At 45.4% G+C, this 25,399-nt stretch overlaps 1 protein-coding gene across 1 annotated transcript in view; it reads right to left on the bottom strand.

Annotated features, from left to right (window-relative positions):
- TULP4 (TUB like protein 4) overlaps positions 1-25,045 on the bottom strand; it is a 274,900-nt gene extending 249,855 nt beyond the window's left edge. Inside the window, exon 1 of the mRNA XM_077813272.1 lies at positions 24,936-25,045. The gene's annotated coding sequence lies outside the window, so the exon portion shown is untranslated. The remainder of the gene's footprint in view (positions 1-24,935) is intronic.
- Positions 25,046-25,399: the final 354 nt, after the last annotated feature.

The following is a 25,399-nucleotide window of genomic DNA, read 5'->3' as shown; positions in this document are numbered from 1 at the left end:
AAACCTTGCTAGCTAATAGGATAGCCAGACACCATTACGTGTTTCATTTTGCATGTTTGATGTTGATTAGTTTTAAAGGTTGATGGGTGAAAGATGACGCCTGAAAAATATTACCGTATATGTAAATTTGGTATTTCAGTGGCCTATTATCACACATATTAGTGGAGCAGCTTTTTATTATTGGAATTCATAAAACAAAGAGCAATTTTCTCTTGGTTCACCTTGCATTTGCATGCTCATAAAAATTTCATTTTAGATGGAGAAATCCATCTTTTAAGACAGTGATAGGAACAGTAAAACTAAAGCAAGACAAAGCTGTACTCTAAGTGGCCTGATGTACCATGGCAGAGCATAATGTCCTAAATTAGACGGATTTTTCTCCTGATAACGGGGTCCACTGGAGTAAGTATTCAACATGAGGGCTACCAATGACTGTTAATGGACATTGTAGACTTATTCCCTCTTTAGTACTTCAACATTTTAACCCATTAGGGATTTTAAACAGAGCATGGCAGGGCACAGAGTCTAGTAGTAATGCTCCTCTACACTATCAACTCTGTGATTCCTGATCCTTTGCTCTCTTCTCTTCAGCAAGCAAGGGCTGAGTGCAGTCCAGAGACAATGGGCTGAACACCAGTGCCACTTGTCGTTCATTTCTCAGAGCCCAGGCCAATTAACGTGCAGCGCTGACAGGCTCTGAAAGGAATCCCATCCAGACTTCTGCTAGGGACAAAAGTGGCTGTAATGTAGAGGCGTAAAGCATGCTGGAAGAATGTAGGGAGAGTTCCTCAAGAATTCAACAGGGATGTTAAGAATCTCATCCCCTCAGGAAGAGGAAAATCACGTTAAAGCAATAAAGACTGATACAGCTGGTGGGTCTACATTGGTTTGTTCTTTTCTCTATGAGGGATGTCTGGATACAGATCCACTTTACTTTTTTTTACATCTTTACTCTATTGGTTACTGTTTCATATGCTCGGAAATGAGAATTACAAATAACTTAAAGCTGGTCTATTTTCAAAGTAGCTTTTGTAATTAACCTGGTGTGCCCTGTGGAAATGCTATTGTGTTGAGTCTCACAGCAAGTTCTCAGTGAATCACAATAACTAGCCCTGTGCTTCCCATAGCATTGTTAATCAAGGACTGTTTCACTTTTATCCTGCCATGGAACAAACCACTTCACTATGTTAGGGCACAAGCCCATTCTGCCCTTACGCAATTAGGAGCTATCGCTAACACTAGAAGCGCTACACTCTGTTTTTTATAACGTCTGCTGCAACGCTCTTTGAAGCAAGGTGACTGTAGCCTGGCTCATTACATCAAACTCCACCATAGTTATAAAGAGAGTAATTACTTTATAAAAGCTACCACTTTATTTTTAAAAATTAAAATGGACAAGCCAAACACTGCATGCAATTAAACAGCACTCTTGTTATGAGACACCCAAAATTAGCCAAACAATATTTTCAGAAACGTTATTAGGATATTTTAACAGTTTTTACTGTTTGAAATCTCATCGATAGGTACGTTTACTTCTTTCCCTATCTCTTCTTCAATAGACTCTGGAAGCGTATATGACAGCAGATAGCAATGCCAGTTCTTTGATGGTGAAGCCCCTCAATCTAAGTTATTGCAGAGCCGTCATATGAATGGCAGTATTATCATCATCTGAACGCAATGCCTTCAACACATTTATCTCTTAAGATACAATGTTTCAAAGTAAGGCAGCTTATGACAGAGGTAGGCAATGCCTCTATAAGCCCTATACATCCCACCACTTATCTTAGCACTTACACATCTTGAAAGTACTTTGCAAACCACAGTTGGCTAATCCACACAACACCCTTGTAAGGGAGGCAGGTATGATCCCAATTTCAAAAACACAGTTTGAGTGATTTGCTCAACATCACAGAGGAAGACCGTGTCAGAGCAGGGATCACAGTTCAGAATTCCTGGCTCCCTGTCCTGTGCTTAGATCATCTCTCTCCAACATGGTATGACGGATGTCTTCAAGTATATTTTAATCTTGCCCAAAACGTACACCCTTTTATGTCAAAGCCCATGAACACTGCATCAAAATAACCAACATTTTATTTCTTCCTCTCACATGTAAAAGGCACCTAACACCTTGTTATTTAAGAGCCAACTTCCTTTAAGTGCCTCTTGTATGAAAATATTTTCTCTTGCTAGGAGCGTAGGGAAGTGACATCAAATAATACGTAACAGAAAAACAATGGTGGCCATTTTACTCAGAAGAAGGTTACTCATTAAATGGAAACAGAACAGGTTCAATAGCCATAACACTGATGAAATATACAAACTCCATTATGATCCTGTCCCAGGGAGAACTGGTCCTTTCAGGGAGTTGGTATCAACCCCACTTTGTGCCTAGTTAACTGACTCCCCAGGTGATGGGCTATTGAGGCTTTCTATAAGACAGCGAGACCTGCAGGGAGAAACCTGTGGGGAGTAAGAAGGCTCTCCTACAGTAGATACAGATGGGTGGCAGAAAGTACTCAGAGCTTATCTATAATGAGCCCAGAGAAAACACCTAGAGACACACATATATATACTCATATTTAGCTACATCGTTCAGGACTGTGAAAAATTAGATTAACCTTCCCCTGCTGTAGACACAGCCAGGTGACAGAAGAATTCTTCCAACAACCTAGCTACCACCTCTCAGAGAGGTGGATTAGCATGGGACATAGGAAGTCTACACTACAGCAGGACATCTGCAGCACCTATAATGCAGACATGGCCAGGGAGCACAGGAAGAATGTGGGAAAGACAGAGGGCCTATTAAGCCTGCAGTCAGACAGAATACCCAGCAAGAGGTTGCTGGTCCACTGCTTGTTTTGTTGGACTTCTTTTTCACCTCCCAAAGTAGAAGCAAACTATGATTTGGCCAGATGAATCAATCATTCAGAAACACGGGAATCTGTTTATCCAGGAATGGGAGACTGAATTGCCTGGAGCAGGAACAGAGAAAACTGAGAAATGGGGCATCAAGTTCCAAGATGATGATGTCACAGTTCCCCTGGAGAAAGTTCATGGATATTAATTTACATGGGACTCCTCCAATATATGGTGATAAAAACATGAATAAAATTCGTAAGTGACACAAAGTGGGAGCATTAATTCATACAGCCTCTATTTATTTCTGGACTTCCTCAGGATAACCCATGGCCAGGGCCCTACCAAATTCAAGGTCCATTTTGGTCAATTTCACAATCATAGGATTTTAAAAATCAGAAGCTTCATGAGTTCAGCTATTTAAATCTGAAATTTCACAGTGTTATAATTATAGGGATCCTGACCCAGAAAGGAGGTGGGGGGGGAGGGGTCGCAAGGTTATTGTGGAGGGGGTTGCAGTACTGCTATCCATACTTCTGCACTGCTGCGGGTGGCGGCTCTGCCTTCAGAGCTGGGCTCCCAGCCAGCAGCCGCGGCTCTCCAGCTGCCCAGCTCTGAAGGCAGCAATGCAGAAGTAAGCATGGCCTGGTATGGTATTGCCACCCTTATTTCTGCACTGCTGCCTGCAGAGCTGGGCCCTCAGTCAGCAGCTGCCCAGCTCTGAAAGCAGCAGAGCAGAAATAAAGGTGGCATGGTATAGTATTGCAATTCTAACTTCTGCACTGTTGCTAGTGGGGTGCTGCCTTCAGAGCTGGGCGCCCAGCCAAAAGCTGCTGCTCTCCACCCACCTGGCTCTGAAGGCAGTGCAAAAGTAAGGGTGGCAATACTGCAACCCCTCTAAAATAACCTTGCAACTCCTCACCCCCACCCCACCCTTCTCTTCTGGGTCAGGACTTCGAAATTGAGAAACGCTGGTCTCCTCTGTAAAATCTGTAGAGTATAGGGTAAAAGCACACAATAGACCAGATTTCATGGGTGGAGACCAGATTTCACAGTCTGTGACATATTTTCATGGCCTTGAATTTGGTAGCGTCCTACCCATCACGTTTGACAGACAAGGTGACCCAGGCACAGTAACACAATACCCACACAATAGTATGTGGAGGATAACTATTAGGATTTCTTATATTCATAGTGCATAGAATGGTGTGCATTTATGCAGAGTTCTGGGACTCAAAGGCTTCCCAAGGCTCATTAAGGATGTTCCTCTCTGACAGACCAGTTCCACTGACTCTTCCCCTCAACTCTCCTGCTCTCTCGAGCCCCCTGTAGATCTCAACTTCTACAGCAGTGCTTCCTGCGTACTAGCCTCAGGGGGCCTGTGGTGGAAGTGGGGGACTGGGTAAGAGGAGAGGGCTTGAGGGGAAAGGAGATGGAAAAGTATTCCCCTTCTCCTTTCAACTTTCTGAGGTCTATGAGAAGTGAGAACGCCACACTCCCTCACAAGCTTTAGGAAATTATTTTCTCACAAAGCCTAATCCCCACACCAAGTCTCTTCATGGAAAAATCTACCGCCATCATCCCCCACCCCATCCATTGACAGGTCCCCAGTGAAACCAGGGTCACCCAATGAAATTAATAGGCAAAAAAAAGCAAAAAAAAAAAAAAAAAGCAAAAACCTCTTCACACAACGTACAGTCAACCTGTAGACGTATTGCCAGAAGATGTTGTGAAGGCCAAAAGTATAACTGGGTTCAAAAAAGAATTAGATAAGTTCATGGAGGATAGGTTCATCAACGATTGTTAGCCAAGATGATCAAGGACACAGTACCATGCTCTGGGTGTCCCTAAACCTCAGATTTCCAGAAGCTGGAAGTGGATGACAGGAGATGGATCACTTAATTGTCTTGGTCTGTTCATTTTCTCTGAAGCATCTGGCACTGGCCATTAATCAGAGACAGGATACGGAGCTAGATGGACCACTGGGCTGTTCCAGTATGGCCATTCTTACATTCCCCTTAGTGTCCACGTTACGGTAACATTTTGCACCTCTCTCTGCAAACAACAGGATCTTACTTTAATACATATTTTTATATTAGGTATAGACACCCATACAATATGAAAGTTTAGGTCTCCAGCACTCACTTGACATGCTATGCCAACCTAGAACCATTACCTCTTAAAATTATAATTTAATCAGCTAAATTTTGGTTATGTGAATTTAATCTCAGCTAAAGGAGTCCAGTAAACTAGGTTTCCTTTTTCTACTGCTTTTTTAGAGGTGCTACAAAGTGGCAAAAAAATTCACAAGAGTTGATAAAGTATTTTAGTGTCACAACTCAGCAACCCCTTTGTCCCATTCATTTCAAGTTGTGCGAGTTTAACCAATTTAGGCAGATCTGGGATTTTCTACTGGGGGTGGAGGGTGTCACACACAAAATCAGTCTTACAATGAAAACTCAGTTGCAAATTTACTCATAGAAAATCTGCCATCTCTCTAACTCTGTTACATTTTTCTTCCTTTCCCATTCCTTCCTTGGAGGAGGTTTCAAAATTTAACCACTTACTAGCCAGACGCTATTGAAAAATTGAGCCCCAAGAACAGTCCAGGGGCCATATCCCAACAGCTCTCCTGTTGCCACTGTCCCTGAACAGTTGTGGCCTCTCATCTTTCATAAGCCTTCGAGCTAGAATGTTTAGTCTATAGCTATAAGGTGTCCACTTAAGTTTTCAAGCACAGCATGTGGGTTTGAGAACGTTTCAGGAGAAAGAAAAATAATATACAAAAAACCACACACACTGAACAGTTAAGTACGCTATACATTAAATACTGATGGAGAAACATTCAAACGACAATGATTCATTTTATACTTCAGGTGAAGAGCTAGCTGATAAAAGGATCAATTAGTCATTTGCCATCAGTGTATGTAGATTGTAAACTCTTCAGAGGAGATGTCATGTCGACTTATGTTCTAGGTGCTTTCCAAACACATTACTGGCCACTACTGCCGTAATATAGCACAACTGAAGAAAACAAATCAAAACCACAATCAGCAAGGTGGTCTCAACCCAGAAACTGCATTTATCAACCTATGTTTGAGGGATAAAGTGCAGGGACCATCTTTTTGTTCTGTGTGGACAGTACCTAACACAACAGGGCCCTGGTTCAGGACTAGGGCTCTTAGCAACTACCATAATACCAGAGAGAATAAAATAGAAGCAGAAGGCAGTTAAGTGGCTTTTACAACTGATTAATGCCCTAATTCAGCAAAGCATTTAACAACGTGCTCGAAACCCAGTGGTTTCAGTGGGACTTATGAATGTGCTGAAATGCTTTGCTGAATTTGGCCCTAAAAGCTACGGTAAAGATGAGGTGTTTGACTACAGAAGCCTTTGGCTGCAAGCTTACTTCAGTATCGTGAAATAATTCTTACAATACAAAAACAACAACAAAAAAATTCAACACACCACCACATTAAGTGGTGTTTCTTACTGGGAAAGAAAGCTGCTGGGTTCCAGTGGTTCCAGCTTTTTCACAGACATTGTTTTAGAGAAAGGGCAAATTGTTCATGTGCAGATTCAGCTCTGTCTCTACTACAGGCAGGGATGTACCCTCACTAGCTTTAATCTAGCTAGCCCGCAAAAAATAGCGAAGACGTGGCAGAGCAGGCTTCAGCTCAGGTTGCACAAGCTCACCGCCCCCTCTCCACCCACCCCTTCCTGGGTCCACACTTGCACTGGCAGCCTATACCACACATTCTTATCGCTCTTTTCAGCGAGCTAGCTAAATTAAAGCTAGCACAAGTATGTCTATACCTACACAAGCTGCAAATGACATCCCGGCTGCAATGCAGCTATGATCAGGGTAAGGAAAATGTTTGGTTGGAAGGTGGACTTGTCCGTGAGAATGTCAGTATTCGCCACAAGCACAGCATACAGATATGCCCAAGAAAAACCAATGTATAGTGCAAATACGTAAGCATGGGTAGCTTTATGCACAAGCTGTTCAACTGAAGACAGTGCCAAGACACCTTGTGTGTGCATGTAAAATAACTCATGTACTTCAGTACTTGTGAGATCAGGGCGTTAGACGGCGATGATATCGTTCCTTACCACATTATGGAATTTTAGAAGCAAACAAGTCTGAGCCATTACACATTATAGCTTAGCCCTGGTCTACACTCCGAGTTTAGGTTGGACTTATCAGCATTAGGTCAATTTAACCCTGCACCCGTCCACACGACCAAGCCGGTTTTGTTGACTTAAAGGGCTCTTAAAATCAATTTCTGTACTCCTCCCCGGCGAGGAGTTTAGCGCTAAAATCAACCTAGCCAGGTTGAATTTGGAGTAGTGTGGACGCAATTCGACGGTATTGGCCTCCGGGACCTATCCCAGAGTGCTCCACTGTGACCACTCTGGAAAGTGCTCAACTCAGATGTACTGGCCAGGTAGACAGGAAAAGCCCCAGGAACTTTGGAATTTCATTTCCTGTTTGGCCAGCGTGGCAAATCACGCAGTCACAGAATCACAAAAGAGCTCTAGCATGGACCGAATGGGAGGTACTGGATCTGATCGCTGTATGGGGAGAAGAATCTGTGCAGGCAGAACTCCGTTCCAAAAGACAAAATGCCAATATATTTGCCAAAATCTCCAAGGGCAGGATGGACAGAGGCTACAACAGGGGGGACACAGCAGTGCCGCTTGAAAATTAAGGAGCTCACGCAAGCCTATCAAAAAACAAAGGAGGCAAACGGTCACTCCAGGTCAGAGCCCCATACATGCCGCTTCTATGATGAGCTAGGGGGAGCCCCTACCACTACCCCACCAGTGTCCGTGGACACCTGCAAGGGGGGAGTCTCATGCAACAAGGATGAGGAGGAGGAGGAGGAGAAGGTAGAGGATAGCACACAGCAGGCAAGCGGAGAATCCCTTCTCCCCAGCAGACAGGAACTGTTCATCACCCTGAAGTCAATACCCTCACAACCCTTCCATGGGCTCCCGGACCATGAAGCCAGAGAAGACACATCTGGTGAGTGTACCTTTGTAAATATAATACAGGGTTTAAAAGCTAACGTGTTTAATGAGTAATTTGCCCTGAAGACTTGGGGTGCATTTGCGGCCAGTATAGCTACTGGAAAAGTCTGTTAACGTGTCTGGGGATGGAGCGGAAATCCTCCAGGGACATCTCCATGAGGCTCTCCTGTAGATACTCTAGAGGTGCCCGTTCTTCCTGGGCTGTTTGCCTTTGGCTGAAAAGAAATCATCCCCGTTGTTAGCCACGCAGTGGGGGGAGGCCCATTCATGCTGAGCAGTTCGCGTTTGGCTGACACGGATCTTTCCTGATACTAGCCACACAGTTGGGAGGGGAAGAGGGAGGAAGCGATCATCCCAGAGAATTGGGGGAGGGGATGAAGCGATCATCTTAGAGAATTGGGGTGGGGGGGAGGTTGTGCTGCACATTCACCCTAAAACCACAGCCCCTCCTTTTAAATGGCCAACCCAGTGGGCTTTGCTTGGTATGCGAAAGGAGGGTGCTGCTGTTTGAAACCATTCCCACATGTTATGAAGGTTGAAGAAGCCGAAACCCTTTGCCTTACCATGGCTGCCTGCAAGCCAAATTCTGTTGCCCAGCCGCGCATGTGTGATGTCTCACACCAAACCGGCAGGCACTCAATATAAGAGGCAAAATGCGACCTTGTACCAAAAGCACATGTGCTATGTAATGTGAATTGCTTATTCAGTGTGAAATAGTCTTCCCTTTGTTCTCTAAAATGTATCTTTTTAAATACTACTCTCCCTTTTTTTCCTCCCGCAGCTGCAAATGTTTCTACGCTCCCTCTATCATCTCCATCCCAGAGGCTAGTGCAGACCAGAAGGCGAAAAAAACGCACTTGTGATGACATGTTCTCAGAGCTCATGCAGTCCTCCCACACTGAAAGAGCTCAGCAGAATGGATGGACACAAACAATGGCAGAGTCCAGGAAAGCGCTAAATGAACACGATGAGAGGAGGGAGGAGCACAATGAGAGGAAGCAGGATGCAATGCTGAGGCTAATGGGGGAGCAAACGGATATGCTCAGGCATCTGGTGGAGCTGCAGGAAAGGCAGCAGGAGCACAGACCGCCGCTGCAGCCCTGTATAACCGCCTGCCCTCTTCCCCAAGTTCCATATCCTCCTCAACCAAACACCCAAGAACGCGTGGCAGGGAGGCTACAGGCACCCAGCCACTCCACCCCAGAGGATTGCCCAAGCAACAGAAGGCTGGCATTCAATAAGTTTTGAACTGTAGTGTGGTCTTGTCCTTCCCTCCTCCCTCCTCACCCACCCCTCCAGGGCTACCTTGCGAGTTTTCCCCCTGTGTGTGTGATGAATTAATAAAGAATGCATGAGTTTGAAACAATAATGATTTTATTGCCTCTGAAAGCGGTGATCGAAGCGGGGAGGTCGGTTGGCTGGCTTACAAGGAAGTAGAGTCAACGAAGGGGGCAGGTTTCATCAACGAGAAACAAACAGAACCATCACACCGTAGCCTGGCCAGTCATGAAACTAGTTTTCAAAGCTTCTCTGATGTGCAGGGCGCCCAGCTGTGCTCTTCTAATCACCCTGGTGTCTGGCTGTGTGTAATTAGCCGCTAGACGATTTGCCTCAACCTCTCACCCCACCATAAACGTCTCCCCCTTACTCTCACAGATATTGTGGAGCACACAGCAAGCAGCAATAACAATGGGAATACCGATTTCGCTGAGGTCTAACCTAGTCAGTAAACTGCATCAGCGAGCTTTTAAACATCCAAATGCACATTCTACTTCCATTCTGCACTTGCTCAGCCTATAGTCGAACTGCTCCTTACTACTGTCCAGGGTTCTTATGTATGGCTTCATGAGCCATTGCGTTAAGGGGTAGGCTGGGTCCCCAAGGATAACTATAGGCATTTCAACATCCCCAACGGTTATTTTCTGGTCTGGGAAGTAAGTTCCTTCCTGCAGCTGGTCAAACAGACCAGAGTTCCTGAAGATGTAAGCACCATGCACCTTTCCTCGCCATCCCAAGTTGATGTCGGTGAAACAATCCTTGTGATCCACCAGTGCTTGCAGCACCACTGAAAAGTATCCCTTGCGGTTTACGTACTTGCTGCCAAAGTGGTCTGGTCCCAACCTAGGGATATGTGTTCCGTCTATCGCCCCACCACAGTTAGGGAACCCCATTGCAGCGAAGCCATCCACTATGACCTGCACATTTCCCAGAGTCACTACCCTTGATAGCAGCAGCTCAGTGATTGCGCTGGCTACTTGGATCACAGCAGCCCCCACAGTAGATTTACCCACTCCAAATTGATTCCCGACTGACGGGTAGCTGTCTGGCGTGGCAAGCTTCCAGAGGGCTATCGCCACTCTCAACTGTGAGGGCTGCTCTCATCTTGGTATTTTTGCACTTCAGGGCAGGGGAAAGCAAGTCACAAAGTTCCACAAAAGTGCCCTTACGCATGCGAAAGTTTCGCAGCCACTGGAAATCATCCCAGACCAGCAACACTATGGGGTCCCACCAATCTGGGCTTCTTTCCTGGGCTCAGAATCGGCATTCCATGGCAGGAACCTGCCCCATTACCATCATGATGTCCAAACTGCCAGGGCCTGTGCTTTGAGCGAAGTCTATGTCCATGTCCTCATCACTATTGTGATTGCACTGTCGTCACCTCCTTGCCTGCTTTTGCAGGTTCTGCACATACTGCAGGATAATGTGCGAGGTGTTTACAATGCTCACAACAGCAGCGGTGAGCTGAGCGAGCTCCATGCTTGCCGTGGTACAGCGTCTGCAGGAGAGCAGAGTTGCAGCGGAAGCGGTGGATGAGGACAGATGCCACGAGAATAAATATTTATACAGAACGACGAGACGACCTGCAAGGTGAGTTCATGGCACCAGGAGAGCGGAGTTGCAGTGGAAGCGGTGGATGATGACAACATGGAGAAATTTGCTATTGAGACTGAGCTCATTTACAAGAGCAGGAGAGCAGAGTTGCAGCGGATGACGACGGTTAGCAGTCCTACTGCACCATCTCCTGATGACAGCACCCAGGACACAACAGCAGCGGTGATGGTGAACTGAGCTGAGCGGGCTCCATGCTTGCCGTAGTATGGCATCTGCATGGAAAAAAGGCGCAAAACGATTGTCTGCCGTTGCTTTCACAGAAGGAGGGGCGACTGACGACTTGTACCCAAAACCATCCACGACTATGTTTTTGCCCCATCAGGCATTGGGAGCTTAACCCAGAATTCCAATGGGCAGCGGAGACTGCGGGATAGCTACCCACAGTGCACCACTCCGTAAGTTGATGCTAGCTCTCCCACCACTCTAAAAAAAACACCTCAACAAGGTAAACAGCCTCTGTTTAAACTGATGCTTTACCACACTGCAACTTGCTGCATTCGGGGGGGTGTTTTTTCACACCCGAGCGAGAAAGTTGTAGCACTGTTAACTGCTATTGTACACAAGCCCGTAATCTCGAAGAGATTGTAGAAAAGGTCTTCTGCTGTCAGTTCAAGAACACTCCTAACACAGAAAGTGTGCTGCAAAATGCATGAGGTTTCTTGATGCCAGTAAACAAATTATGCAATTCTGGGAGTTTAAATTCAATACGGGAACAGGCAACTTCCCACATCTTCTCCCCCCTGCTACCTACAATGCACCCAATTAGCACACAGCTTTGAAATTTCCCTACGGGGAGGGAAAAAACAAAACTTAGAGAGAAGGCCTCTGGTGACAAGTAGCAGAGTGAAGATAGCACAGTCACTGCTACTTTTACTTTTGCTGTGGGACAATGTGCTGCATTAGCAGCACAGCTGTGGGAGAGGGTCCTTTAGGGGAATTTCAACAGTGCAAAGGGGGATGGCAAGGGACATGAGAGTCACACTGCTGAATTTCGACCCCTGATATTGGTTTGGGAGATTCAGAAATCTACTGTAAGGCCAAGCAGACTTGTTACTTTAGGAATGGGTTCTTGAATTTATAGTAGCAGGACCTTCCCTACACTCCATCTGAAGGAAAGGAAAAGAGAGCTGAGCAACAGGGAGGCCACAGAAAAAATCATGAGGAAGAAATGCAGTTCTCAGGGTAAATGGGAGAAACCCAATACCACCATAGCAAGGAGACATAGCAGGGGAAACTGACTAAAAATAATGCAAGACGTTGAATATTTTTGCATTCTTGAAGACAGTTTATATTTGATCCCCTCCCTAGTTTTCAATGCTATCACAACCATCTCCAAAAACATGGCAGGAGCTCCAAAGACTGACTGACTTCCTTTCTAAGGGGATCGTGGCCAAAGCTGAACCACCATCTAAAAGTACTATTCCCCTGATCTTGAAGTCCTTGCCCTTACTGGGGGGAGACGGGACATAGTAATAGTTGGTCAAAGGAGTTATTTTCATCCAACTGACTGAGCATGTTTCACAAACCAATGGGCAAAGCTGCTATTCCCCTCTTAGCATTTTCTCCTTACTGTCTGCCCTCTTCTTCTAAAGATGGCCAATTCCTTCTTTCTCCAGCTTGCATACCTGTAAGCTGCAGCAGAAACCCATTTCCTGCTAAGTCACAGTAGCACGTTAAGGGACACACTACAAGTTATTTTCAAAGAAACGTCTACAGAACCCTTTAAACAGAGTCCTACAGCCACCAACGTTTTTTTAAATCGCTGTGGCACCTAAACCTGCTCAGAGCAAGTTAGCAGGCATTTTTAACACAATGCCAGTGGCTACAAGAGCCTTCTCTAAACTACCGCTTTCAACGTTGCTTCTACTTATGGAGCTGAAATGGCAGCAGCAATAGTCATAGGTGCTAGAACTAGAGGTGCTGGGGGTGCTAGCACAACCCCCTGGCTTGAAGTGGTTTCCATTATACTGTATACAGTTCTACAGTTTGGTTAAATGGCTCTCAGCACCCCCACTATAAAAACTTGTTCTATTTTTAAAATTTTTTTAATTTTTTAAATTTTTAAAAATTTGCACCCCTGGCAATAATGGGAATTTTGGACAAAATACGTAGCGGCGTCATATAGCCCACTACAACTGCTATCACCCTTGAACAAACTCAGCCTATATTGCAGAGATGTATGTTTTACATTCCATCCTGCATGAGAGTAAGTCCAAGATGAAGTAGGAAAGTTCAGACTGGATGTTACAAAGTTTGGTTGACTACAAAATCTTTCCACTTTTCTTTCAGGGATAGGAGAGACCAGGAATTTGAGTGCTATCAGAATTTTAAAGAACAAAAATAAACGTTAACATTGGAACAATGTACAAGGGATGGGATGAATTCCTCATCACTTGCAGTTTTTAAATCTCTATTTACGAGATCTGCTCTAGCCATTAAGTACTAATGAAAAATTTCACCCTAAAACTGTTCACTGGGAAGGTTATTACTCCCTGATTCTTCTCAGTTTCAATAACCAATGACTTCTTTTAAAGTATAAAGGCAGCCCCTACATCCAAACTCGAAAAGCTTCACTCAGGGTGAACAAGAAAAGAGAATATTTCTTTGAACCAAGATGAATGGCCAATATAAGTATTTTCTACTAGCTAGGAGTGACCGAAAAGCACTAAGACTGTCCCAGCAGCTTCTCCTTCACAAACACATCCTTGCCAATGACTGATCAATACAATCTTGTCACTGCTAACTCCCAATCATGTCAGCAACTAGCATGCTAATTCAGCAATATGCAGAGACCCCTTCTTCGTTCCCTATCTACTCACAAACAGATGGCGTTTCAGAAGAGCAGTTTTCCAACTGCATCAATGCTAGAGTGATATCTACAATTACATGCATCTTGTCGAAACATATATCATTACCAATGTTCACTTATTTAAAACTATTATTGTTATAGCAGCATAGCTGTGCCTGATGCTCTACAGAATTGTAAGATATAGGCCCTAAAAACTCACAATCTAAACAGACAACACAGAGACAAGAGAGAGACAAGGTAGGTGAGGTAATAACTTTTATTGGACCAACTTTTGTCAGTGAGAAAGACAAGCTTTTGAGCTACACAGAGCTGCTGTTTCTTCTTCTTCATTACCTCACCTACCTCGTCTCTTGGGTCTAACATGCCTACACCACCACGGCATATGACATAGAGACAAAGAAGCTAGGGAGTCATGCACAAGATATCGCTTATCTGTTCCTATTTTCCCTTTAATATACCTTTTTAAAACCTTTGCCGACTTGTCTTTTATTTTCAGTTGTACGTGTGTTTGAACCAATGCCCAGCTACATGATTTTCTTTAATAAAACACTGCACTTTAAAAAGCACCTTTCATCTAAGGATCCCAAAGTATTCTATAAACATTAAGCCCCAAAAGTCCTATAGGAGGTAAGCAAAACGCATTATCCCCATTATACAGCTGAATATAGTAAGACACAGAGAAGTTGAGGCTTATGCAAGATTACACAGTAAATTAGTGGGAATAGAATCCAGGAATCTTGACTCCCAGTCTGATTCTCTAACCATTAGGTAGATCTGCATAAGATGCATTTGTGATCATAGTGTAACTCTTCAAGAGAGAAATGTGATTTCACTAGGAAAAAAAAACAATGGAATCTTCTCAGAGCACTAATCCAGATAGTTTAGCAGTTATTTTTAATATTTATGTAGCAGTAGCATCCAGAAGCTATGATGATATGAGCTCCATTGTGCTGACCACGGAGAAGCAATGCTTAGAGCACATACTAATGTAATTATTGGAATACGTGTTATCGTCATGCAAATACCAGGGTTTCCCCTATACAAATGACAGTGGAACCTGATCCAGCCTGGACTCAAGCGTCTACGTATTAGCAAACATTGAATGAGATCCCAAAATTCATTAGGATTTCTCAAATCAATCAAGTGGAGGTAAACCCTGAGGGCATTCAAATGAGATGAAAATTGGGCAGAGCCACTTTTAAAAAAGCCCTGCACTTTTTGGCTGCACAACAAAATCTATTTTTAAAAAACTGCACAAGGATCAAGCTAAATTTTAAGACCACGTGTATGATGAGTGGTTTAAGTGATTTTGCTAAAAGAAAGCCAATACATTCAGAAAACAAAAGTTAGTATGGTGGTGGATACACAGAGTAGTGGTATAATAAAACATGCAGCAAAGTTCCAAAGGTCTAAACTTAAACAACAAAGGCAAGCAAGATGAGAGTGACGTTTGAATCCAAGAAATAGGTCACAGCCTCATGACCAGACAGATGGAAAGAAAGCATTGTGGTCACTGCAGCCACACACACCCCATTCAGAGGAGCCAATACAATCTTTACCACATTCTCTAGTGCTTCCACTAGCCCCCATCCTACCAGTATCACCACAGTCTTCTCTGGATTGACTCTCAGCCAGCCCACTCCTATCCAAGCCACAATCACTACGATTCAACCACACCATCTGGGGTAATGAAAATGCAGAGAGATCTGAATATTAGCAGCATAATGAAGCTCTATCAAGCCATCTCTCCACATTAACCTACCCAAGAGGAGAGGTGACAAGCTGTAACCCACCCTAAACCAGAGTCCTCAGAACAAAAAGTAATTACTCTCTGGGATCACTCAAAGGAACAAAGCTCTGTCTACTTGCGCACAAACCCAAGCAGGAGTCAACACCATCTCACAATCAATGGTCAGTCCACTAATATCAGCACAGACACCCAATCATCAATGCAGGCTCAGGCCTTGTCTACACTACACAGTTTTGTCGACAAAACAGTGGAGGTATACACACTACAATGCTCCTCCTGCCAATTTAATACTTTTGCCACACTGACAATATAAAACCACCTCAACGAGTGCTTTTTGCAACAAGTTATATCAATACACTGTCAGCGAAGACACTGCGCTTGCTTATGTTGCCATAAATGGCCTCCAGGAGGTGTCCAACAATGCCCATCCTGACCACTCTGTTCAGCAGTTCGAACTCCGCTGCTCTGCAGCCACGTACACAGGCATCTGCTCCTCCCACATTAAAGGACCAGGAATTTTTGAAATTCCACTTCCTGTTTGCTGAGCATGGAGAGCTCACATCACATCTTCCCAGCTGACCATGACGGCTCCATGCAGCAAACGCTCTCCTGCTTGGAGTACACCAGAGTTTTTGGATCTGCTGGGTCTGTGGGGAGAGGAGGCTGTGCAGCCCCAGCTCTGCTCCAGCTGTAGGAACTTCGATACCTACAGGCAGATTTCTTGTGGCATGTTGGGGAAGGGCCATGAACTGGACATGCATCAGTGCCGTCCAAAGATCAAGGAGCTGAGGCAGACGTACCAGAAGGCAAGGGAGGCAAACTGTAGCTCTGGTGCTGCACCAAAGACCTGACACTTCTACAGAAAGCTGGACACCATCCTTGGCAGCCACCCACCTCCACCACCAAAAGCCCTGTGGATACTTCAGGGGGTCTGGAGAGAGTAGCCAGCAGACTCAACCCTGAGGACAAAAGTGGTGGACAAGGAAATGGAGTTGGAGGATGAGGTGGGATAGGCAACAGGGTCATCTGGTAGCGTGGCAAGCCAGGACCTCTTCTCAATTCTGGAGGGTTCAAGTCAGTCCCAGCACTCCAGCTCTGGCACGCATGATACAGAAGAGGGGAAACTCTGGTAAGTGCTCATTTTGATTTGATACTGCTTGGTTACATGAGGTAGAGCTGTCCTTTGTTTCGTTATATGCTAGAAGAGGGTTAGGGGGATAGAAATGTAAAATACTAGCAGCATTTGCGTGTGCTTCCCGTTCCCCTATGCAGCTATGCAGTGGGGGCCCTGCAGAAAAGTTTGTTAATGCACACCAAAATTTCATGGGAATCCTCCAGAGAGATCTCTAGGAAACTTTCCTGGAGGTGCTTGCCAATCCTCTGCCGAAGGTTCCTTGGGAAAGCCACTTTGTTTCTTCCCCCGCAGTAGGAAACTTTGCCACACCTATCGGCAATCACTTGTTCAGGGCCCAAAGCAGCACACAAACGAGCAGCATAGGGACCCAGTCTGAAGCCGGACGCATGCAGGAGAAGCATCCTTTTTTACCCTCAGGAGTGAACTAATGGCTTCAATTACCCCACACGGGGAAAATGGCGGTAGAATATACAATAGTGTCCCTACGTGCTTGCAGTGATCCCCTTAAAAAACCACTTAGACTCTTTGCCCCATCTTGGGCCTTTACCACCCCCATGGGCCGAACTCATCATGTTGAGGGCACTTGCTGAGCTGCGTGCTTGCCAAGGGAGAGTGAGAAAGAGGTGTATTTAACTATAAAATGATTCAGTGCTGTGAATGCACTCACAACACTGCCTCTGTTTATTGTGTTTCTGCAGCTGTGTCCTCGAGAGGAACCCCTTACACACCGGCAAGGCATCTCCATCAGATAAAGGGGGCGACCCCAGGAGAAGTAAGGAGGACATGTTTAGGGGGGTGCTCCAATTGTCTGATGCCCCAGATCATGACCATAGGGCATGGAAAGAGACAGTTAATGAAAAACTGAAAATAGGTAGCCTAGAGAGGAAGCAGGGCCCAGTGCGTATTATAGTGGGAGAGGAGCAAAAGATAAAACTGATGGAGGACCAGAGATGCTGAACTCCCTCACTGTGCTGCAGTCAGAACACGTGTGTGCTCTCCTCCCCTTGCAGCCTATACAGAACTGCGTGCCGTACCCTCCCCAAACTCCTCACACACATTCCTTGCATGTTTCTGGCCCCTCACAGTAGCCTTTTCACACCACCCCTTCGGATAGGTTTCCTAAGGACAGCTGGACTTGTACACAGCTATGAGAGCCTATATTGAGGGAGTGCTCTTAAGTGGCATATCCCTTGCAAGAAATCAAATGCTGTGTATTGGTTATTGCTGTTTAATAAAAACGTACTCAGAAAGAAAAATAAAGATTCATTTTCTTTCTACATATGGTATTTGCTGCTGGAATTTCATACACAGTGGCAACTGGCACATTTGCAGGTTACAAATCACGCTCAGGAAGCAATCAGCACAAGGGTCATTCCAGGCAGCAAGCAAACAGAGCCCGGCTGAATGCATTACATAGACACATTACTGGGGCTCATTGTCAAAATGCTACTTCAAAGCCTTCCTAATTCAAATAGCCCCTCTAATAGCCCTGGTATCTGGCTGCTCAAAATCAGTCATCAGTCTCGACACTCCACCCCTGTGGAAACTTTTCCCCCTTAGCTTCACAAATATTATGCACAGTACACCAGGCTGCTATGACCATGGAAACAGGTTCCTCACAGAGGTCTAACTTGACATAAAGGCAGCGTCAGCAAGTTTTTAATCTGCCAAACTCACAATTAGTGGTCATTCTGCACCTGCGCAGCCTGTTGTTGAAGCGCTCCTTGCTGCTGTCAAGGTTTCTGCTTACTCCAGGGGGAATTCTGCCCCACTGTGCAATACAGAATTTGCGCAGAAATTAATGTTCTGTGCAGAATTTCTTCCCTTCCTCCGGCCCATAGAAATGGGCTGCAGTGTCTCTGGTTGCCACTAAAGTCCACTGGACCTAACAACGCAAACAGAAGACACTGCCAGGAGGAGTTGAAACTGGAGCGTTCCAGGCAGCTGCACTTCCCAGCACACCCTAAAGGAAGGAGGTGGCACACAGGAAACTCCACACAAGCCCAGGTCCCAGCATCAGGCTGTTCTCCCTCTAGATCCCTGAGCTCTGGAAGGGAAGCGGTGAGTGCAAGTGTCTGGGCTGGGAGGGCATCCCACAGCTGAGCTCTGAGGATAAGGGACTGCGAGTGTCTGAGCTGGGAGGTCCCCACGGCTGGGCTTTGGGAGGGTAGGGCTGCACCCTGCAGCTGGGCTCAGGGAGGGAGGGGGCAGAGAAACAGGAACTGAGTTGTCATAGGGGTTTCTTTAACTCTCTACTCCTGGGGCAATTTCTCTTGTCTGTGATTACACAGTGTTATTCTGACAAATTATGCAGAATTTTAAAATATTGTGCACAGAATTTTTTATTTTTTGGTGCAGGAGTATCCAGTGTAAGGCTTCATGAGACACGGGAGTAAGGGGTACACTGGGTCTCCCAGGATCACTATGGGCATTTCAACATCCCCCATTGCAATCTTCTGGTCTGGAAAGAAAGTTCCTTCTTGCAGCTTTCTATACAGGCCAGTGTTCCTGAAGATGCGTGTGTCAAGCACCTTCCCTGACCACCCCGCGTTGATATCAGTGAAATGACCCCAGTGATCCACCAGCACCTGCAATACCACAGAGAAGTAGCCCTTTCTATTGTTGTACTCAGTCACAAGATGGTCTGGGGCCAAAATTGGGATATGCATGCCATCTATTGCCCCGCCGCAGTTAGGGAAACCCATCACTGCAAAGCCATCCACTATTTCATGCACATTTCCTAGAGTCACAGTTCTTAGCAGGATGCAATTAATGGCCCTGTACGCTTGAGTTGCCAGCTTCCACACAAGGATTGCCACATGATTCTCCACCAAGAGGACAGCTTTCATTTTGATGCCCTTGAGCCATAGGGCAAGGGAAAGCTACGCACACAGTTCCAGAAGGTGGTTTCGCGCATTCAAAAGTTCTGCAGCCACTGCTTGTCATCCCAGAAGTGCATAACACTGCTTGTTTCCCTGAGCCCCATAGCGACAGTCCACCATGTGCAGCTGCTCTCTGAATACCAAAAGTAACCTGGTGTTGTTTCTTTCCATGACACACAACAGGGCAGGCACCAGGAATTCCAGTTCGGATTCGCAGCTCATGAAATACTGCATGATCAGCCACATTGTGTTCAGGGGCTGTTGAAAAACGGCTCAAAACGCAGTTGGAAGCCAATGGAATGAGGGGCCAGAAAAAACTGCATCATGGGGTGGTGAGCCCGCATCCACGATGCACTGCGGTCCACTCCCCATTACTACAACTCCTAGTTGCAGAAGATGACAAGTTGCACAGTAGAATAGTTACCCACAGTGCACTCCTCGCTCTCAATGCTAGAGCATCAACTGTGGATGCGCTTCACCGACACAAGGAGCATTGTGTGAACATGCATAAGTGCTGTCATTATAATGGTTTATGATTGTCGGCATAACTTGTGTCAATTTAATCCTGTAGTGTAGACACAGCCTTAGTGTCATAACAAGGACTAAAGTCAGCATAACAAGGGACAAGCTGATCTGAACTTTCTAGGTACTCACTGTCTCACTGTACCCTTCTCCATAATCTCAACCAAAAATGGAAGACAAGAAACAAATCTACAGCTGCTCAGACTATCATAGTCAAGCAATGATGTCATGTGCAAAGTTTGTATGTATGTTTCCTTACAAGAGTGTGCATTCTGCCCTCCTTAAAAGGGCCTGCCAACCATTTTCCTTGTTCTTTCCTGATATCTTTTGAAGGACACAGAGCACAGACTGTGGAACAAAAAGTTATCCCAGTACCTCCAGAACTTCAGTGAGCAACACCAGCATAAATTCAAACAGAGAACATCCTGCTCTGTTCCAACAGCAGTGGACATCTCATTCTAAATCACAGCTACTTTCGGTATAAAACAGCTCAAAGTTTCCTCCCAACAGAAGGCACTTGAATCAGCCTCTGGAAGAAGAGCCTGGACTAAGCAGGCTATCCAACCCATGGAATAAATCTATTTGCCTCACAGGGAATAAATCTATTTAGCATCAGTAAAATCTCAAAGAACTTGTTTTTGCATTCTGCACAACCCTAGTACTGCATCTTAAGCAATTTTTAGGTCACCATCAGTCGTCTTCAGCCCAGGACTCCCACCAGTGCCATTCCAGCCATCTGCTCTCTTTATAAATAACCATCACAAAAACCACCAACGCAGTTCGTAGTGAAAACAAAATTGTTCTTATAAGACTTTTCAGATAATCCCTCTTCCCCCCCACAACAACATTATCCTCACTCAGTGCTCTCATATTTCATTTATTCAGAGTAACAAGTATTTCCACACAAAACTCTGTATTAATAAAAAGATGTTCTTGAAGCCGCAGACCTCTGGAGGTAAAGACAGTGGGGCCTTCTAGTGCAACAGATAAGCTAGCACTAGTAGCGAACCCAGACTATAATTTCTACAAGGGGTACTAACCCCTTTCCCAATTGAGATTCCAGGAGGAAGGCTCCCTGAACCAACGCTCCCATGCTTCTCTGGTGAATGATGTGGTTTGGTGTTAGAGTTTTATGGACTAGATATCTTCTGCACAGATATTTACTTGGTTAAAAAAAAGGAACATATCTTCAGTATGCTGGCAGTATGTGATGGGCACACCAATGAAGACAGAGACTTCTCGAAGACGTGCAGCTCTGAGAAGCAGAGGATTGAATCACCCCGTTTTAAAATTCTTATTTGCTTTTAATAGTACCACACAGAGATTTTAGTCGTTAGAGATACAAAATAATTGTTATTCACCGTGGCTGATTAGGATTCATAACAGGAGTTCTGTATCTTTGGGCTTACCCCACCCTATATACTTGTCCCATGCCTTCCTAGAAAAGTTGCTACAGGTATTCTCACTTGGAAACACATGCAACTGGTGCTGGTTTAATACTATTCAATGATTACTCAGCTAATTTAGCAGTTTTTCATCATATAATTGCTCAGCTAATAATGACAATATTCATCTAATACATGTATTCAATAAATATGTTTTCCTAGTACTCAACCAGTTTTAACTGCTTTATCTAGTTCATTTTGTCAGATATTGTTGGGCAAGATCCTCATGACCACATGAGCCCCTTTATGCTGAGGAAGAGGGCTGGAGCAGCATTAAAAGGCTCTAAAGGCCCCACATCTATCCAGAGAAGGATTCCTTTGATGCAGGCACTGATGAAGACAGCTGTAAGGCTGCCTTCTGACTAGTTCCACTGAAGGAACTGCACATAAAAAAAAAAAAAAAAAAATCGTGACAGACCAACCTAATTTCCTTATTTGGCAGGGTTACTGGTCAAGTGGATGGGGAGATATTATCTTACCATCAAGAAAGTCCTAAATGAAGCAATTCTTAAAATGCACTTATACTGTACTTAGTGATAATCAGGTGTAAGAAATATCCCAATGGAAAGTGATGGCTGGAAACAGAGCAATAATTCAAGAACACATATGTAACACCTCTAGCATCAAAAGGCATTCATGGAGCAGATTTACATCAAAGGAGAAATGAAGACATAGGTGCAAGATTCTATATCCCTAGCTCTCTACAACTTTGATTCAGGGAAGATGGGAAGTGAGGGAACACAAGCAGTTAGCTGGATGCTGAACATGCCTCTCTGATCTAGTAAACACCCATCCCAGGTTCACCCCTTTGTCTGACAAATGAACTCAGGACCATTTTCAAAACTCACTTGACAGCCATGCTCCCCTGCAACTGAGTTGGCAGCCTGCTCCGTTGTTACTTTTGGTACTTTAATGGGGCCCATTCTTAACTAGTTCCCCACTCCTCAGCATCAAGATCAGATCACTTCTGCCCACTTCTCCCATGGTGCCCCCTTCCACCATCAGGCAGTGAAGTGTGCCCTACCTAGCAAAACTCATTAGGCCAGGCTTTCCTTCCAGCCTGGATGTGGCAGGGGTAATATGTAGTTTCAAACATCACAAAAATCACTTTCATATTCAGTTGTAAACGGATTTTAATTTGAAGACTGATTATATTGAGCAGAACGATGGTCTTGTGGCTACAACACAAGGATGGCAGTCAAAAGAGCTGGGTTCTATTATTGGCCCTGCCCCAAACTTCCAGTATTGGTTTTGGGCAAGTCATTTAATCTCTCTCTGTCCCTCAGTTTTATCATCTGTAAAATGTTAATTGAAATCACACTAATATTTTTGTGGGTGTACGTTAATACTGAATCATTTAAACATACATTTTAACTTTGGATTTTTTCCTTTTCTCAACTCACTGTATGTTGCCCCTACTGAACTACATCATCAGGCTGAAGATCACTTCAAGAACTATTCAGTAGTTTAAAATATAGTAATCATATGTGTAAGGATTTTAGAACAAACAACAATTAAGTAGGTGAGAACAACTATCACACTCTGTACAAAAGGGACTAAAAAGTGTAACATGAAAGTCTTTCTCCATGAACAAGCCAGTCACAGCAATTAGCTAGCTTCCAGGTTTACAACCCAGAACACAAAACATTTCAAACCTGTTTGTTTGTTTTTTTAAAGCTGCTATTTCACAGAAAACTGATGGACACATTTCTAATTAAGGTCTCACCTTAAATAAAAAATAAGCAATTTTATATAGTTGCACTTTGTTTGCTGTTTGTACTATAAACTAAGAAACAGGTCCATTACTGCAACCTTTACTCATAAAAGTAATCCAGTTGAGTGCAATTAGTAAGGACTACTGGCATGATTAAGGGTTCCAGGATCAAACCCAGAGCTAATATCTCTGAGGTTCACCAAGATTTTACTGTTATGGAAAAAAAGTAGCTCTTAACGATTTTATTATAACAACTCTACCAAAATTCTTAATTTAATGAAAACTCCATTTTATTCTATTCATAAGTCACCCTTTTATACAAACTATTTCTATTTAAATTGAAAAACTGATCACTAGATATTCAGTGTCCATGCTTTACTCATATATTCATCTCCAAAGCTATAAATATTTTAAAAATGGATTATGGTAAAGCACTTGCTATTTTGATGCTATATAGTGAATATCATTCAGCAGATTCTCTCAGTTCTAATCTTAAATTTCACAACCAGTCTGTGAAGTCTGGCATTTAAAATTCCTCTCTCTAGTTTACAGCTCTGATGCACACAAACCCCAGTTGTAAACAACACTTATTAAAACCTCTAATTTGAAAACATTGTGTGGGGTGGCTCATGAATGGGTATTCCTTGGGCAGGCATACTTCAGCCTGGAAGAATGGACTGGCCTACAAGAGTATATGACTGCAGTTACATTTTTAATGTACAAATTTAAGAAACCAGTTCTCTCTTCTAGAGGCCTCGTATTCAAATATTAAGTGCTGAACGGGCAAATAATTCCTTCACTTTTCAGGACATCATGCTCAAGCATGTGCCCTGGACATGGGCATTTACTGAACCCTTCAGTATACCCATACCAGAAAAGAGAAGAAGGAAAAGGAATTACAGTTGCTAGGCAAATTCCCCCCATCCTTCTGTAAATTTCGAAACCCCAGAGTGAAAAAAAGGTCATGGACAAAAACCTAGTGTTACAGATACTGCATGGAAGACTAGAGCTGACACAGGATCACATTACTACAGCTTCCCACACACACCAGCACAAAAGCACCCGCTTGCTCACTGTATCCCATCCTCCCCCACGGTTTCTAGGTGCAAGCTACCACCAGAAATGTCCTTACAAAGAGATGCAAAGTGCGGGACTAGCACCATTTAAAACAAGAGAGATGAGGGCATAGGGATCAATACAGTTTATTAGAGGAAGAGAAATACCCAAACAGAGCTACCCAGATGTCCATTGCATCTAGAACCGCAGGTAGATAGAATTTGTTTCTCAGACTAATCTCCTACCATCCCCAGCTGGTCTCTCCTTCCCTTAGTTTGGGTAGCAGTGGTCCGAGGAGAGTGGAGGAGGTGGTCTCTCCTTTCCAGGGCACTAATCTGGAGCACCAATCACACTGCTAACAAAATGTGGTGGCTGTTGCTGCTGCTGAAGCAGAAGATTGTCTGTGACCACCCAGCACCGAGCAGCCCGGGTCCCGAGCGCCCCTCATCTCCGCGGCTAGCCCATGGATTTCACACCCACCTCCAGAACAAAAGAAAAACAGATCCGGAGCCGCCTGCCTCGGTGCGTGTGACAGCCTCACCCGGGGAGCCGGCTGCTCCCTGAGCCACCCCCCACTCTCTCCCCCTTGCACAGGAGGCAAACTCGGCGAAGCGACCAGCACAGATCCCCCCCTCGCCGCCCCAGCCTCCCAGCCGCGTGCGGGGGCAGGCGCGGGGGGCCCGCCAGCTGCAGCCCTGCTCCAGCCTCGGCGCGCACAGACAGCCCCGGCGCTGCCCTCCCCCGGGGCGAGCCTCCCCCCTCCAGCCCAGGCGCTGGCCATCGCCGCTGCTCTCGCTGTGCCCCGCACAGGGTCGTGCCCCACGCACCCCCCCGGCTTACCGCTCCCGGGCGCAGAGCAGGCGGCGGCCACCCTCCGGCTGCTTCCCTCCAGCCCCAGCCTGCCTCTGCCCGCAGCCTAGCGTCTGGGGCTGGCTCCCGTCTCCGTCTCTGCCTGCTACTGAGGCGGCTGCTGCTGGGCCTGGCTCCGCCTCCACGTGATGCGGCCACATGACCCAACACACTTCCCCGAGCCCCGGCGCCCTTCCCACCCCTCGGCCTCCCGCAGTGGCCGCGGCCGGAGCTGGCCGCGTTCAGGTGGGGCTGGCCGCGCGTCAGGCCAGCGAGAGGCTGGTGTGCCAGGGCTCATCCCGGGAAATGGGTCCACGCTGCCTGGCAACAGCCTGGCTTTTGCCTGGGACAGGAGCCCGCCATCAACGACAAGAGGCAAACTTGGACGTGCGGGCAGCCGGGTATTGCTAACCCCAAGTATTGCGAAATCACCGGTCTGCCTACTCTCCCCTCCC

Source organism: Eretmochelys imbricata, chromosome 3 (assembly GCF_965152235.1).
Source record: "Eretmochelys imbricata isolate rEreImb1 chromosome 3, rEreImb1.hap1, whole genome shotgun sequence".
Lineage (NCBI taxonomy): Eukaryota > Metazoa > Chordata > Testudines > Cheloniidae > Eretmochelys > Eretmochelys imbricata.
The sequence above is the reverse complement of the archived record's forward strand: the minus strand, read 5'-3'. Positions and strand labels throughout refer to the sequence as shown.